This window comes from Ciconia boyciana, chromosome 1, assembly GCF_034638445.1.
Source record: "Ciconia boyciana chromosome 1, ASM3463844v1, whole genome shotgun sequence".
Lineage (NCBI taxonomy): Eukaryota > Metazoa > Chordata > Aves > Ciconiiformes > Ciconiidae > Ciconia > Ciconia boyciana.
In genome coordinates, this window is record NC_132934.1 from 8,024,585 (window position 1) to 8,033,164 (window position 8,580).

The window sequence follows — 8,580 nt, forward strand, 5'->3', positions numbered from 1 at the left end:
CTTAGCACAGTCTCATCTGCCTTAATTAACACTGTGAGTGCATCAAGTGACACATTTGAGGAGAATATTAAAGGACTGAAAACAGCCCTGTAACTAAGACCTGCAGCACAGTTCAGAAGATTATTTTTGTCATCTTTGCACGTCCCCTGTCACCACCGCACTGTAGAGCCTCACCGCTCCTGCAAAGTGGACTTCAGGCCCCACGTGTCACTGTTCAGACTAGCTTGTGCCGCCAGCGTGAACAGTCAGTTCACCCGTCAAGGCCCATGCTGTGCAGCAGATGCTGCTGAAAGATGGGGTATCTCCTGCTGGAATTTGCTGCGTCTTTCCCCTTTCCCTGGGGGCAGGGGGATTCATCTCTGACCAGGATGGAGCAAAGCACTGCAGGGAGGTGGAGACAGAAGTAAGAGCTCTGAGGAGGATGAAGGTGGGGGGAAGGCAGTGTGCTGCCTGCTGCAGGTCCAGCCTTGTAGGCTGCTCTCCCACCTGCTCTCCCAGGAAGATGGAGAAGTTGAAGATCTGGATGAGAGAGCAGGGAGAGTAGAGAGCAGTGGTAAATGGAGGGCAGCAAACCCAGTAACAAATACACTGTAATAATAGAAGCTGGATAGCAGCATCAGCAGTGGAAGGAAATTATGCTAAGAATTTGCATTATTTTTCCAACCCAACTTATGCAAATAGATCTTCACACCTGCCGAGTTTGCTCATAAACCCTTTCTGCATGAGCAATCCAGCCAGGCCCTGCTCCCAAAGATGCACCATCAAGAGTAAGTCCCCTGGTTGCTCCAGGCGGTCTCAGGCTGATAGGATGTGCACCAAAATTCTGTATCACAGCTACTTTATGAAGCTTAACTCCATTTTGCAACAGGTTTTGCTGGAATACGAGGTGACACGTTGATGGATCAAAAACTCAGCTGTCAATACACTAAGCTGCATGTTAGTGCTACAGATAAACAGAAGCCAAGGCATGGATAGGAAGGGCTTCTGAACTTAACTTGTAACCTAAAAGCTGATTCCCTTTAAAACTCAATGGCAAAACTCCCAATGATTTAAGTAAAGGTGTACCAGAGCAGGTTTTACATACTCCATTTGTGGCAGCTGCCTGGACTGGGGTGCATTCCTGTTTGTGGTTCTAATGGTCAGTGGCTCCATGTACGCTCGGTACAGTTAGTCACTCCCTTCGGGGGCTACAACAAAACACAGGCTGTTCACAAAAATGGGATAAACAAGATTAGGAACCCAAAAAACCCTCTCATATGACAAAACTATTTTGTGTAGTCAGACACAAGTGTACAGGCACCGTGAAGGGACAACTAGCAGCAGCAGCGACGGCACCCACAACTTTATTGCCAACAAAATCAGACCTTTGCCTCTTGAGCTATAGGAAAACTCTTAGTCATAGGTAAACAGAAAGTTAATAAAAGTCCCTCAAATCAAATTCAAGTGAGGGGGAAGGGAAAGAAAAAACCCAGGCAACTAGAGTAACAGTTTTATTACTGAAGTTCTAATTATAACTGCACTGACTGGTCTATTTATAATTCAGATATATGCTGCAATTGCCTTCACAATCCAAACTGAAACAGGAACCTCAGTAAATCTTCATTTGTTTTAAAATTCAGGTAAGAGTCCCATTGAAAAGATAAAGCAGAACAATACTACACATGCCAATTCTGACACGGACCTGTCTGCAATGTAGATATTCCTTCCACTGTATGTGTTTGACAGCATCTTATGCAAAGGTGTCTTTCATATCTGAAAAAAAATAAACAAGACAAATATCTAGTTAGTGATTTCGCTGTACTGATTTACCAGTTTGAGAACTAAGATGCTTTTATACATACATAATACACACTTACATACATATATATCCAGTTTTAAACAAGAGCAGCCTCAAAAACCTAATCTTTCCATGCACTGAATACAATTACTCCTTTTTACTTACTGCTTGTCTGGTAATTTTGATAATACTCAGTAATACTGACTTGTGAAGTAATTCCCATGTCGCTGGACCACCCTGTTATATCACACCCCAAAATGATTCAGGATACTTCATCCACCTTGGCATGGAGTGGATGGTTGAAGTGACTGCCCTTTATTTTTACCCTCACGCTAATACAGCCCACGATCAAACGTTAATACAAAAAAAGACTGATCTCAGGCGTTGCTGGCACCACTCTGGGCTGCAGTGCCGAAAACCACACAGTGACATCGATGGCATGACTGCTGGTTGTGGTGTAGCCATGCTCTCTAAAAACAGCAGAAGTGTGTGGACACATATGAAAAACCCTGTCCTTTGCATCTTACTCTGATTTTTAATCAAAAAAAAAAAAAAACCCAACAATCCCAAAACACTCCAGGATGAATAATTTTCGAATCCGTTGATAAGCTTCACTAAAGTACAGACTGAATCTCATGAATCTAGGAAAAGAAACAAGGGAGAGAGATTCTTCATTAAGAAAACTGATGGTGGCATTCATCTTTTTATTAAAATTAATGGCATTTAAGAGGGGCTGTGTCCTTACAAAGTATTTTTACAGCTATGTCTGGCAGTTTCCTGAATGTTATAGAACATTTTTATACAGTTGTTTTGCATTTGGCTTTTAGTTTTAATGTTTTCTGTTCATTAAATCACAAAACTAATAAAAACTAAACGATTGAGATTTCTCCAGCAGTACAGGAACGGTCCTAATGCACTGTGTTATAATTTAATAAGCATCTCAATTGACTATTAAAATCCACATTATGATCAGAACTGTAATTCCAAAGATGAGGCCTTCTGAAAGCTTAATTTACTGTGGTGGGAAGTGGCAGCTGCTTCAACTCAACAAAATTAGCTTTTTTAACTTAGATGCCAGGGAAAACAGATGTAGATGAGACAATAACAAGAACAACAACAAAATCCACCACCAACACGCAAGTTCATTTCTCATCCCAGAAGATTCAAGAAGGGCTTCTACAGATACATTAGCAGTGAAAGTGAGGCAAAGGAAAATGTGGACCCAACGGAGAACAAAACAGGGGGAACGTAGTCACAAAGGACATGGAAAAGGTCAAGGGACTCAATGTCTTCTCTGTCCTGGGCTTTTGCTGGTCTGTTCTCGGCTTCCCTGTGCCAAGCAGCGGGGTCTGGGGCCGCAGAGCATCACCCACACTGCAGAAGACTGAGCTGGAGACCACTGAAGCAGATTGGACACTTTCAAGTCCATGGGACCACGTGGGATTTATCTGTAGGAGCCAACATGACTGCAAGGCTGCTCTCTCTCCTAGTGACTGGAAAAAGGCAAATGTCGTACCGGTCTTCACAAAGGGCAAGAAAAAGGATCTGGGGACCTCAGCCTCCAAAAAGATTATGGGTTAAGCCCTCCTGCATTTGCTGTGTCCATGTACACCAAGAACAAGATCATTAGGAACAGCCAGCACAGATTTACCAAAGGCAAATTGGGCCTGGCCAGCCTCCTTGCCTTCTGTGATAGCATGGCTCTGCGGACCAGGGTAGGGCAACGTGCAGCCTGCACCTTGACCTTAGGAAGGCTTTTGCCTTCCTGGGAGAGGCGGACTGTAATGTGGGTGGAAAATGGGCTGAACTGCCGGGCTCAAAGGGCTGCGATTGGCAGTACGAAGTGCAGTTGGTTCCTAGTGGCATCCCTCAGCATTCGGTAGCAGAACCGATGCTGGTTTATCTGTGTTACTGACCTCGACAAGAATTAATCCTCAGGAAGCTGGCTGATGACACCAAGCAGGGAAAGCAGTGCCTACTGCTGGAGGGCAGGGCTGCCGCTCGGAGGGACCTCGGCAGGCAGGTTGGCAGGAACCCCTGGAAGTTCAGCAGAGTGCCATACCTGGCACGGAGTAATCCCCTGCTGCGGGACAAGCTGGGTCCTGCCTGCCTGCAAAGCTGCTTTGCAGGAAAGGACTCGACGGACAAGTTGAATATGAGCGAGCAGTGCACGCTTGCAATGAAAAGGGCCGACTGCATGCTGGGCTGCATTAGCAAGAGAGCGGCCAGAGGGTCAAGGGAAGTGGTTCTTCCTCTCTATGAGGCATTTTGTGAGATTACATCTGGACACTGTGTCTAGCTTTGGGCTCCCCAGCAGACACTGACATCCTGGAGCGAGTTCAGTGGAGAGCCACCAAAATGAGGGGGCCGAAGCACATGATGCACAAGAAAAAGCTGAGAAAATAGCTCAGCTTGAAAAAGAGAAGGCTCCAGGGAGATCCTACAGCTGTCTGCAAGTACCTAATGGGGGGAGATAGAGAAGACAGCCAAACTCTTTTTGAAGGTTTACAGAGACAATAGGCACAAACTGCAGCAAGAAAAATTCCAGTTAGATGTTAAGGAGAAAATTCTGCAGAATGGGGATGGCCACTGAAACAGGGGGTGCAGAGAGACTGTGAAATTTCTGTCCTTGGAGATACTCAAAACCTGACTGCACACAGGCCTGAGCAACCTCATGTGACCTCAAGGTTGTCCCTGCTTTGGACCAAGAGACTGCAAGATATCTGTTCCAAACCAGATTATTCTAAGTTCAGCTATGGCGGTAGGAGCATCGCCCAACCGACCTACTACAATAACAAATGTATATCTGTACAGAAACATTTTTTTACCTTAGAAATATCACGACGATATTTCTGTTGTTACTATTTCCCCCTCTCTGAAGGTTGGAGATGTGGGGCAACAGCTTTTTCATGCCTTAAAAAATTACAACAGAAAATAGGTCAACATTGCAAGCAAAAGCACAAAACAGCACTAGTTGGAATATCAGCATGAGCTTAAATACGTCTTGGGTGACAGAAGGAAAGACATAGTGTCATGGTCTGGAGATGGTGCAAGCAACAAATCATATACCTGGAATCGGAGTCTGGAGCAGCAAAGCCTGTGCTGAAGTGCTGAAGTCTAAACTGCTGCTGCTGGCAGCAGAGCAAGCCAGATTAACGCTAGTTTAGACACACTCAGAGGAAATCCTCCATGTGGAGGACACATGGTTGTGGTGCAATTCTCGTTTGTCAAGAGACAAGTTGAACAGCATTGCCTTCCACAAACGCAAAGTCCTGTCTCTAGTTCCTGACCTCTGCTGAATTTCAAGCTTTGGGCAACCCCTACCCACCTACTGAGGCACTGCAGCCTGGCTTCTCTCCAGCATGAGAAACGGGGCCTCAGGACCACAGCTGTCCCCGACTTCTGAGCTGTGGGTGCCCACCCACTCCTAAAGACACAGATGCCTTCAGAAGTACCGGAGACAGCTGGATCCATCACAGCCAGCTCTGAGCACTAAGAGCTTAAAAAACCCCAAGCTCTTCCTGCGCGGTTGGCTCTTGCGACGCCAGCTGACCTCAGCAATTAGTGAGCTGATATGCAGAAGTCTCCGTCAAAGAGATGTTGCTTCTACTGAGGTCCTACAGCTCCCCAAAGGGATCCCCTTCTCCCTCATGACCACCCAGCCTGAGAAAAATGCCTATCTAAAGGCTGAATAAGGGGATATTTTATTACCTTTCCCCTCTTCAAACACCAGCCAGAGGTTGCCATCACATCTTGTGGTCAGCATGCAGATGTACCCCCAGAAGGTGACTCTTCCCAACTGTTCGCCAGGTGTTCAGTAAAAAAAAAAAAAAAAAAAAAAAATTAAAAAAAAAAATCAATAAAACAGTAAGTACTGGCCGTCATGCCCATCCGTTCCCCCTGCACTCAGGTTTGCTGCCCTCACTGCAGCATTCACACTAATTTTCCTATCTCCTAAGTAGAAAAGGGTCAGTCCTGAATTTCCAGCAAAACATGAAATCAAAGTAATACCTAAAAAAAAAACCCCAAACTATTCTGACTTCACATACTGCCCCAGATAATTTTAAGAGTGTTATTTTTCCCCTAATGCAAAAGGAAAAGCAAAAGGCTGAGGAAACCAATGTATTAAAGAGAGATAAGAGATACCAGCTTTCCAAGAACATATGCTACTTATCAAATGTATTGCTTAGGCTAGCAAATATTCCGATTATTAAATTCTTTCTTCCGTCTCCACTCTTCTCACAACTTCGATGGAGTTTTACAAGCAGCCTTCTCATACAGACAGGACGGAAGTTGGTGCGTGCAGAGGTACCTGTGTACGCAAACGGAAGTACATTACATTTGTATAAATGACTGGACATAGCTAATAAAACCAACTGTTCGCTGTTGCTTTCTTACAGCTTTTTGATGCCAGCATCTCAAAAAACTTCGTTTAAAAGGAGATCTTTAAGTGTCTTGGTTAAAGCTGCAGGCCTTTGGACTTGCTAGCACAGTACAATATACCCTCCTACAGCTTATGCTTGATCTACACTCTTCTTTAGCAAAACAAATCATAAAACTTCTACAAATCACAAAATTTCTTATACAAATCATGGCACTCCTTAACTGATTAGGTGATGCTAACAGAGGACTTCCCAACTCAATAATCACCCACTCAGCGGCACATTTCAGCCAGCCAAGCCAGGAAGCACTTCGGGATGTAAATTCCGGCCATCAGGAAACATCAGGAGAGGCCTCACCACCAGTTCACCTGAGAGGGGTTTTGCTTGTAGCTGGCTTCAGCAGCTGCAAAGGGAAGTTTTCCTCTGAAAATCCAAATGGTTCATGCCATGAAAGGCTGGCACGGTGGCTGTGAATTTTCACTCACCTTGCTGGCTAGGCAACCTTCCTCCGCATACCCTTCTCCTCGGAGATGAACCTTCTGCCATTCAAGGCACATCTAGGGAAAAAGTGTTGGTTGCACACCTAGCTGATGAACTAATCAACATAACAAGTGAAAAAAACCCCAATATCTACCAGCTAGTACATTTTTCTGCTCAGGGTGAGCTTACACACATCTAACGCCCATTTGAAATACAACAGAACTTTGTAACAAGTACTTTCACGCAGAAGTACTCAACTGTTTTGCACGTGTTTGATCTAGTTAGGGGGTTTTTAAAATCTAATAAAATAACCTATGTAGTGACAGTCTTGTCCGTGACCATAAAGAAAATGAACAGAAGCCAGCTCCATGGTTTTCTATGAGGATACAGAACAAACTTCACAAAACGGCAGAAAAAAAAGGAATTAAATCAGCATTTTTTGCACAGACAACTGGGTGTTGATGCTTTATTTTCAGAACTGCTGTGAAAAACCTAACCATTTTTTTTTCCAAAGCAAAGTCAAAAACTTAGTTACTGCTTTGAGGTTTTGTGGTGAACACCCAACTCGCAGACTTCTTCTCCAGGAAAAGGAGCGTGAGGTTCTGCATGGTTTAGGCTACTCACAAGGTGGGGGGGGGGAAGGAAGAAAAAAAAAAATTCTGGCTTTGCGAAAAGGTGTCTGTTGAGAACACTACTGAGTGGAAAAAAGATGAGCCAAGTTTTGACAGAGTCTTCACTAAGAGCAAGACTGGAAATTTAAACCTTGCATGATGCACAGGAGTGGTTCATCTCTAGGGACTCATTTTTCAAAGACAGAAGCCCTTGTAATTTGTGCCGGTAGCAGTAACAATTATCCAAGATTTTCTTCTTCTTGGTCTGAATATTAAGGAGCAAGTTCCACAATATGGGAGAGGCTTAAGAAGAGCTGGTTCAGCAAAGCGCACTCAGTCCCCTTCAGCAGAACCGCGTGGTGTGTCTCGGCAGAGCAGAGCTAGGCAGAGCAGAGTTAGCAGTGAGCCAGCTGCAACGGGGCAGCTTACTGTGCCGTCAGGGAGGAGATGGGTTTCAGTGTCCGTTCCACTCTCAGGGCTGCTTGTGAACCCTCGTCTAGCTTATGGCAGGCACAGCCAGGAGGACTTGCAGAGGAAACAATTCAAAACCGTTGCATACTTTGTGCTGATAAGTAAAATAAACAAAATAAAGTGGATAATATACTTGGAGATAACATACTTGCCCCCAACTTCGGCATGCAGGCGGAGATATTCTAGATTACCACTGGACATCACAGCTTGCAGAATTGATCAAAGGAGTACTAACAACTATCAATATAATTACACTTGCAATAAAGTAAAAAAAGGAGGATTTCTCGTCTTTCCAGTTTGTAATTCAGCTAGGAATCAAAAAAGTTCATGCACTTATACAAGAGCAATAAAAAAAATTAAATATTTATTTTGCATAACAAGCTTAACTTCAAGCTGCAATGTTGGCAATGTAGATTTTAAACACAGATCACAAAAGCGTGCACAAAAATGTATTTGAGCAAAGAACAAAATAATACTAAGAATTATACTAAACAGCTGCTGATTTTAAAGAAACAAAAAAGGCTTGTAATCACTATACAAAATATAAAATGTATTAAACACTACCATCCACAGAACAGAGGTTTATTTTAGTTTGATTATATTTAAAAATTATTTGTGTAGTTATTTATATAGTGAATTGTAAATGAATATTATACAGGAACCTCTTTTTGGTCTGCAAAACCTTTGTTGCACTATAGCACATCCAATCACATTGCAAAAAAAGAATTATTTTTCCTTACTATTAATAAAGAAAACAATCATTGATAATACAGTAAATATTGTCAGGTCTACAAATAATGAAATTAAAAATGACTCCTTCGACTCTGAAGCGCTTTCCATGCAAAGTCAGCACTTGCTC